The sequence below is a fragment of the Papaver somniferum genome, chromosome 7, assembly GCF_003573695.1.
Source record: "Papaver somniferum cultivar HN1 chromosome 7, ASM357369v1, whole genome shotgun sequence".
Lineage (NCBI taxonomy): Eukaryota > Viridiplantae > Streptophyta > Magnoliopsida > Ranunculales > Papaveraceae > Papaver > Papaver somniferum.
Genome location: NC_039364.1, coordinates 18,820,124 through 18,829,204, shown reverse-complemented (window position 1 = coordinate 18,829,204; position 9,081 = coordinate 18,820,124). Strand labels below are relative to the sequence as shown.

General features: G+C 35.3%; 2 long non-coding RNA genes across 6 annotated transcripts; both read left to right on the top strand.

Annotated features, from left to right (window-relative positions):
- Nucleotides 1-5,064: 5,064 nt before the first annotated feature.
- LOC113300580 lies at nt 5,065-6,429 on the top strand. Of its 5 annotated transcripts, none has more exons than XR_003335838.1 (5): nt 5,065-5,118; nt 5,329-5,394; nt 6,010-6,096; nt 6,219-6,297; nt 6,380-6,429. It is a non-coding gene; the product is annotated as an uncharacterized LOC113300580 (long non-coding RNA). The 5 variants fall into 5 exon arrangements; XR_003335839.1 differs by having other exon boundaries at nt 5,090-5,118; nt 5,320-5,394; XR_003335837.1 differs by lacking the exon at nt 5,065-5,118 and adding an exon at nt 5,120-5,155.
- A 14-nt stretch (nt 6,430-6,443) lies between these two features.
- Nucleotides 6,444-7,746, top strand: LOC113300579. Its single transcript, XR_003335835.1, has 2 exons — nt 6,444-6,533; nt 7,386-7,746. It is a non-coding gene; the product is annotated as an uncharacterized LOC113300579 (long non-coding RNA).
- The last annotated feature ends 1,335 nt before the right edge of the window (nt 7,747-9,081 follow it).

Below are 9,081 nucleotides of genomic sequence, written 5' to 3'. Positions count from 1 at the left end.
AAGAAAAACAATTATATAATCACAACTCCTAATTATAAATCTCATCTCAATTAAATTACTCCTTAAAATTATAAAATCATTTTAAAGATTAAATTGTTTTTGACTAATTTCAAACCTTAAGAAAGTTGAATAAAAGAAAGAATTTAGAGCGCAAGCCCAAAAAGAATCATGAGTAATCTCGAGAGCTTGTTTCCTTCCCAAAAAATTAATCACATCAAAAAAAAAATATTGACTTTTTGTTTAGATATGTTGGATTTTTCCACACCTAGATTGTGTCATGCGGCAATATACCATTCTTTTGCCACACATCTAAACTTGTTGCGGAAAAAACCCAGTATTTTGCCTCGCTAGTTATTTTCATGTGGCTAGAAAGACGTTTTTGTCACATTGGGATGAAAGTTTAGCAATACAGTCATTTTGCCACATACACTCAAACATGTGGTGCTGCAATAAACTGTTTTTCTTGTAGTGCAATGTTAAAGTCTCTTACTTCATCAATAATCAGACTAGAAATTAGTGCAGTACTGTGAAAATGACCAGACTACCCTTATTAAAAATAAGTAAAGTTAATATTTGAGACTGTGAAAATGACCATATTACCCTTACTAGAAATTATCGCAACAAATATCATGGAGACTATAAAAATGGCTGAACTTCCCTTATGAAAAATAAGTAAAGTAAATATTGTAGTATGTGAAAATGACCATTTTACCTTAGTGAAAATAAGTGCAATAAATGTTATGGAGACTGTGAAAATGACCAGACTACCCTTATCGAAAATAAGTAAACTAAATATTACAAACTGTGAAAATGAACATATTACCCTTGATAGAAATTAGTGCAATAAATATTATGGAGACCGTGAAAATGACTAGACTATCCTTATCATAAATAAGTAAAGTAAATATTACAGATTGTGAAAATGACCATATTACGCTTATTGGAAATAAGTGCGGTAAATATTACGGAGATGTGAAAATGACCATTTTACCCTTGCGGTCGTAAGGGTAAAATGGTCATTTTCCGGTAAGGGAAAAATGGTCACTTTCACAGTCTATAATATTTACTTAGATTATTTCCGATATGGGTAGTCTGGTCATTTTCACGATCTCTTGAATTCGCTGCACTTGTTCAAGTAACGGTGGTCCGGTTATTTTCACAGTCTCCACAATACTTGCTACATTTATTTCGGCAAGGGTAATTTTATCGTTTCATATAGTAATCTGCAAACTGAGTTTGTAAATTCTGACATTTCACAACTTCAGTTAACCGGAATGAGAACCATGGCTCTATCTCGAGTAATTTGGCAAACTGAGTTTGTAAATTGTGATATTTCACAACTTCAGTTCATCGGAATGAGAACCTCAGGTCAATTTCTAGTAATCTGGCAAACTGAGTTTGTAAATTATGATATTTCACAACTTCAGTTCACCGGAATGAGACCCTCAAGTCAATCTCTAGTAATCTGGCAAACTGAGTTTGTAAATTCTGATATTTCACAACTTCAGTTCAACGGAATAAGAACCACGACTCTATCTCGAGTAATCTGGCAAACTGAGTTTGTAAATTCTGATATTTCACAACTTCAGTATACCGGAAAGAAAACCACGACTCTATCTCGAGTAATCTGGCAAACTGAGTTTGTAAATTCTGGTATTTCACAACTTCAGTTCACCGGAATGAGAACCTCGGGTCAATCTCTAGTAATCTGGCAAACTGAGTTCGTAAATTCTGATATTTCACGACTTCAGTTCACCGGAATGAGAATCTCGGGTCAGTCTTTAGTACTCTGGCAAATTGAGTTTGTAAATTATGATATTTCACAACTTCAGTTTACCAGAATGAGAACCTCGGGTCAATCTCTAGTAATCTGGCAAATTGAGTTTGTAAATTCTGATATTTCACAACTTCAGTTCACCAGAATGAGAACCTCGGGTCTATCTCTAGTAATCTGGAAAACTGAGTTTGAAAATTCTGATATTTTACAACTTCATTTCATAGGGTTGAACTGGCAACCAGATTGGTTGGGTTTATCCCCAACTTTTAAGACTCTATATATATGATTGGCAGCTTACTTTGGGGTATCAACCTCATTTTGTTTGAGATTATGTGTTATTGAAAGCAGGGAAACAATACATTTTGCTTCGTGGGAGTCAACCCATCAGATTTGTTCCCTTTTCTCTATATTTTATTTTTATTTGTTTATTATTTTTGCAATTTATAATTTCCCACCTTGATTTCTACGACTCAATTACATTGAGGACAATGTAATATTCATATGACCAGCTGTGTAGCGGGTCTGAAACATTTAGTACTTGTGTCGACTCCTGCGCTCTCATGCCAGTTGTTTGCAAAATGTCTAGTTTATACTGACAGTGTTTGAAAAATGTATGTTGGTTTGCTATTAATGGTAGTGGTATTTTATTTTATTGCGTAGCTGATAAAAGAAAATAAAATGGATACATTGTTGTGGCGATATGTAAGAGGTCCTGTTGATGCGAAAGAGTTTATTATGTACCATGTGAATGGGTTTGTTTTCTCTCCCAAGTATCATGAAGAAATAGTTGTTAGTCAAGACAGTGGTGTTTGCATGACAGAAAACACCACATTTAGGAGCAAGAAAGGCGATAAAAATCCCAAAAATGTATTGACCAAGTGGTGTGGGGTTGTTAATCAAATATTTGAGTTGGACTATGGTCAATTTACTGAGGTTGTGTTTTACTGTGAATGGGTTAAAGCGGGAAGTGGGAGCAAAATTTGTCTAAAACTCACAGTCTACAGCATGTACATCAGTTCATAAAACTCACAGCAAGTCCGAGACTGAGTTTCTCACTACAAGCTTCATAGCCTAAAATCTCACAGTCTACAACATGTACATCAGTTCATAAAACTGAGTACTGCACTACCTTACAACAGTTTGCAGGCTTAAACTAAGATTGTAGGCAAGTTCAGAAAAATGCAGCACAACTTCACTGCAAAGAGACTGCCCTTATCGGAAATAGCTAAATAGAAAGCTAAATAGAAACTAAGGTCTAACTCTACTAATATTTTCCGGACTAACTAAATAGAAACCAAGGTATAACATAATAAACTGCACCACCTATATTATTAAACCATGGGAACCGGATAAATTTATTTTTGACACATTGCAAGAAGCTGACCATCAAATATTTGTGGACCAATTAAATTGGGATCATATGTACTGATAGTACATCTCTATCACACTAAAATCGAGCTAAAGTATATGTGGGGAAAACACAAACAAGATATTGTGTCCCTTTATCTCGTTGATTAGTTAGTCGAGAAAACTATTAGGTTTTCATACATAAGCTTAGAAGAGAGAGAAAATTACTCAAACCTAATCTCTTTCTATTTTTCCTTCGCCTCTCAAGTCTCACCCTCTCACTTTTTATTTTTCCTGATACCTTTTTCTTCTCCTTCCCATTTTATTCTCTTTGAAATCATCGAAATCTCTTGAAATCGAACTCAATCTGTTCATATTCATATTCAGTTTGTAAGTCGAACTCTGTTTGTAAGTCGTTAGACCGATTTGAAGTTCGAATCGACACTGAGCTTCATATTCATCGATTTTGATGATGTATCATGCTAAGTTTGAAGTTAAAACCCTCTTAGAGCTTCGTGGTTCATAGATTGTATCACATTATACTGCATTTTAAGTTCAATCGATATCGAGCTTCATATTTAGCGATTTTGAAGACGTATCATGCTAAGTTTGAAGTCAAAACCCTCTCGGAGCTTCATGATTCATAGATTGTTTGCCATTATACTGAATTTGAAGTTCGAATCGACATCGAGCTTCATATTTATCGATTTTGATGATGTATCATGCTATGTTTGAAGTCAGAACCCTCTCAGAGCTTTTTGGTTCATAGTTTGTAAGTCATTATATCCAATTTGATGTTCGAATCGCCATTGTGCTTCATATTTATTGATTTAAATAATGTATCCTGCTAAGTTTGTAGTTAGAACCATCCCGGAACTTCTTGGTTCATAGTTTGTATGTCATTATACCATATTTGAAGTTTGAATCAACACCGAACTTCATATTTGTCGATTTTGAGGATGTATCCTGATAATTGTGAAGTCAAAACCCACCCGGAGCTTCTTGGTTCATAATTTGTATGTCGTTATACCATATTTGAAGTTCAAATCGACAATGAGCTTCATATTTATCGATTTCGATGAGGTATCCTACCAAACTGAGTCTACCATTATGAACTAAAGGTACTTCATGATCTGTATAACTAGTCAAAATTACTTCATGACCTATGTGACTAGTTGAAATTCAATCCGAAAGCACAAAGAGAAAGCACAAAAACACAAAGAGAAAGCACAAAGAAAACACATTTGTTTGATCCGTATGAATGTCTTAAATCAAATCATTACCGTCCAAAGATTTTCAAGAATCCGTATGACTATCTAATCAACGTCCATATTTATTTATATAAAAAACGAAAATTTTCTCTCACACTTCTCTTCCCTTCCGCTCATCTCTTTCTCTCTAAACGCCTCCAACTTTTCCCTTCCGCGCTGAAAAAACCCTAACTTATAACGCCCCCACCTTCATTTTCGTTCGATTGAACACAGGAAATTGAAGAGACTGATAGTTATTTCATATCATCTCAACTATCTCTTCGTTCGATTGAACACAGCCTCGATTCCTCATCTTCCAGACTTCCACCACCGAAGCTTTACTTTTTCTTTTGTTTTTTCTTCCAATTCCTCACCCTTATAATCGAGATTAGGAATTAGTTCGTGTAGGTGATGCTGATAGAGGAAACAGGCTTCGAGAAGACGTAGAGATGGGGAGTTTAATTTGAAAAGTTAGGGTTTTGAATTTTATTGAAGTTTCAATTTAGTGATAAACAAGAAGAAATTAGAGATTGGGTTTGGTGATTTGAGCATTATAAATCGATATGTTGAGCTAAAATTGGAGAAAGAAGTGGGATCATAGGAGGAAATTTAGGGTTCTAAGAATAGATGATGGTGATTGAAAATAAAATTGATAGTTAGGGTTTGAAGTGATGATTCAGAAGTTCAATTGAGGCAAAACAGGAAATCAAAATCAACTGCTTCAATCTAACAGTTTGGATAAAGGTATAATTCTTTTATCCCTAATACATATATGAATTTGGTAAGCTCACTTATGCACAGGAACCCTAGTTCCCTAATTTTGAATGGTTTACTTCCTTAATTTTGAATGGTCTTTTGTTTACGGAGAAACCCTAGTTCCCTAATTTTGTTATTAGTAACTCGTAATTCCCTATTGTTGAATGATCTTTTTTAACTTGGTAGTAGCTATTTCAGGTCTAATTGCAGTCGATTTTAAATGGCTTCGTTGGGATTGCAGATTTCAATTGAACTACTGTCTAGGTTTATCTCCGGGTTCTCTATAATTCTTTCTTCTTTATTGAACTTCTAATCTTTGTATCTGAACCATGGCCTCAGTTTCCATTCCAGGTTAGCTTTATTGATCATTTTATAGCAAACTAATGAATTGAATATTAGGTTGTCTTTGATTGATGTCAGATTTGTCAGTGAGTCACTCATGTGTGGACAAATATGAATTTTTTGCTCTGTGTATTCCAAATATGGACAAATATGGACAAAAGGGGGGATGAATGAGGAGACTGATGGAAGATCTAAGAAGACGTGATGTTGATTTAACTTTTCGTTTCCAACTTTTTAATTAAGTTTGTTCTGTTATTTCAAATTAGGGTTTTAGAATTATTATGTTGATATTCGGCTATCTCAAATTAGGGGTTTGATCTGTTGTCTAAAAATTTGGGTTTGTTTCTTATATCACTAGGAGAGAAAAAAGCTTTGCATATGTTTTGGGTTCTGAGCATGTAAGAATGAATTACTAATAACAGTTATAAGTGAAATGCAGTAGTTTTTAGCATGAATATGGCTTTGCTTATGTGATGTTTGTTATTTTGTATAACACTTATGTTTTCTATTGAAATGTCAATGTGCAAACTGATACAGGGCAAGGTGAAGGTTCTGTCAAGGAGACGAACCTCGTGAATGAAACAGTCAGGTTTGCCATGGAGTATACTGATGCAAGTCCTATCGGTAAAAGAGTGTCGTGACAATTTTTTTCTTTAGAAGTATTTATGATATGGGTAGCTGCATAATCTTATAATACCTGGTTAGTGTAAGTTAAACTTCTTGTTTATTTTTCTCATTTGTTGTAGATGAGTATGGGTGAAAACTCCAACAACGCAGCTGGGCTTCTACCAAATCCTGTCGCTGATCCTCAAACTGGAATGCGGGGTAAGCTCCATTTGTACTCAATTTATATATACCTAAAGCAGACTAATTTTAGCTACTAATCCTTTACTTTTGCTTTTAAAAGTAGGATTAATAAACTCCATACTACTCATTCATGGGCGTTCCTCGAAGTCAACTGTCCAGGTGGATAGATCTCTTCTAGTGACTGAATTTGGATATGAACATGATGATGCATGGGCAACAAATATATATTTAAATAATTTACTGATATCTGCAGGGTACGTATACATTCTTTTGAGTTATCTCACTAAATTATAACAAAAATTAGAATCAAACCTTAGGCTTTTTCTGAGGGGCCATGCTAGTAGAATCACTTGCGCATTTGAGCAGCCATGTTTTTTCCTAGTATAGGTGGTGTTAAGCCAGCATCACGAAGGCCTGTGGAAGTAGCAAAGCCAATTAGAGGATCACTTTTCTGCCCTGGTTTAACATTCCCCCTGAGTACAATATATGGTGTTTTCAGCCGAACCTGAGCTTCTTTTAACTTCATTTATTCTTTATACTGTTTATTGTGTTTTTCTTGCTTCCTTTTCCCTCGGTGTATCCTGTGGAAATTATGACTTAAAACCCGGTATGCTTCTTTTGGGGTCATAATTCGGCCAACTCATGTCTCCTGTCAATCTGAATTTCCTTTTGACCCATGTTACTGCAAATACCCAGCTGCTTATTTTTCTTCTTATCCATGTTCCTGTCACCCAGTTCGACAGTTCCTCAAGTGTTACATGGTACACCTGATAAACCTTTACCGACTGCAGCTTCATGGAAGGCCGCAGCTGGTCATATATCATCATTGTCCTCGTTAAGTAACCTGTATAGGACGTGCTGAACTGTAGGTATTCATGTTGAGTCTGTTTACTTACACTATAGGAAGTAGTAGTCATGTGACGTGGAATGCCCACTACAGTCTATGTTTTGATTTAAAAATAACTAAGTTGTAGTTTGGAGTTTATGAAGAGAAATCAATAAACAATTTTAGTTTTTTCTTTAACCTGTTTTTATCTTTACTCCTCTCTTGATCAATGAAACTTGGAACTTCTGTCATTGACGTGTTCATTTTTATTGTTGGACAGGTCTTGCGTATTGAATTTCCAAACGCCGGAATTACATGAACTGGTAACTTTGTCTAAGCTCATCATACGGTATTATTGAGAAGTTAAGCTTGGTTTTATTTGTTCGCAGCTCACAGTGTTGATGGCTTTAGATTATTTACGGTTAAATTTTTGTACTTGGGTTTCTGTAATGAATACATGGATCACAGTATAATGTGGATGATTTGTAGATTGAGAATCGGAGTGTATATGAAAAAGAAGAAAGTGCAGGTCTGTGTGTCAGTTTTAATTGTATTACTGGAAGCCCATTTAATTGTATTGCAGGCCTTTAAACTGGAAGCCCAGGTCCACCATAGTGACCCGGGCTATCCATATTTTTTTATTTGTTATATTAAAAATTGTCACAGTTATTTTTGAAATTGTTACAAAAAGAAACACCTGTCAGCATCACTGTTTTGTTACAACTTAAAGTAACAGTTTTAACGTTACAGTAATCGTGACAACAAAGACACGTGTCCTTTAAGTAATTGTGGGTAAACTTAGTAACTCGTATATGTGTTACTATAACCGTGACCAAATGTAACACGTGTCCTACGTCCAATCGTTGCAAACTAATTATTCACACTTATATCTGTTGTATATGTGACAATAAGGGACACGTGTCTACAACATAATTGTTGTAATTATTAAGTAACAATTAAAACCGTTGTATTAGTTGTTGCAGTAAGTCACGTGTCGCAACCGTAAAATTAGTTCAGTCGTTACTGTTTAATTTGTAACGTCTACAAGATGTGACTTTAATTAATAATGTCACAGAAAAAAGCGTTCAACATATTGCAACAATTATTTATAACAGCGTTTTACCAACGGTCTGTAAGTGTTACAAATGAAATAAGTAACAGATATGTTCTGTGACAAAATCCTGGATTTGGTGTAGTGCTAGCCAGTAGCCAACAATTATAGATAAAGATAATCAAACTCAAATTGGCTCAAGTTGATTTTTACCCATATCAAGTCTAAATTTCAATAGTAGTGGAGGTATTTCGAGGTCTATGATGCAACGAAAAACCGCCACGTCATGCCCCAGATTTTAGCAAAAGAAACCAAATTTGTAGGGGTAAAATATCGCACACCAAATAATCATGCGAAGCAGTGGTATTACAAAGGAGCAGACGACTTTCACATGTAGCATATCCCAGATGAAGGAACCAATGACGTCATGAAGTCACGAGTAAAGTGTGAAATCTGTGCGAAGTTCAAGAGCACGTGCGAGAAGATACAACATAAGGGTGCGAGAACATCGCACGTCAGATTCAAAAATAGGAGCTTTATTAGCTGTCTTCCACTATGTAAAACTGTTGGATTCTTGCAACAATAGCAGAAACGTCAGATGTATCAAACAATAAATATAAAGAACCGTATCAAACAACTCTACCACGAACAAATTGATGAGGGCAGAATCACAGGTTTAACAAGCTGTCCTTAACACATTAGTTCGCGGGTATACTCTGAAGTAATGCTAAACCCCAACGTGCGAAGATGTGTCCAGGATAAGACTGCCCGATATAACTTGAGTTAGCACCACGCAAGTTACCCACTCTTGAACTCAACAACAGGGATGGAAGTAAAACACCGCACAAAAAACAAGAAGAAGAAGAAAAGTAGACCTAGAGATAGTCGCTGCTTATGTGTTTTGAAAACAGAATTTCGAGTCATA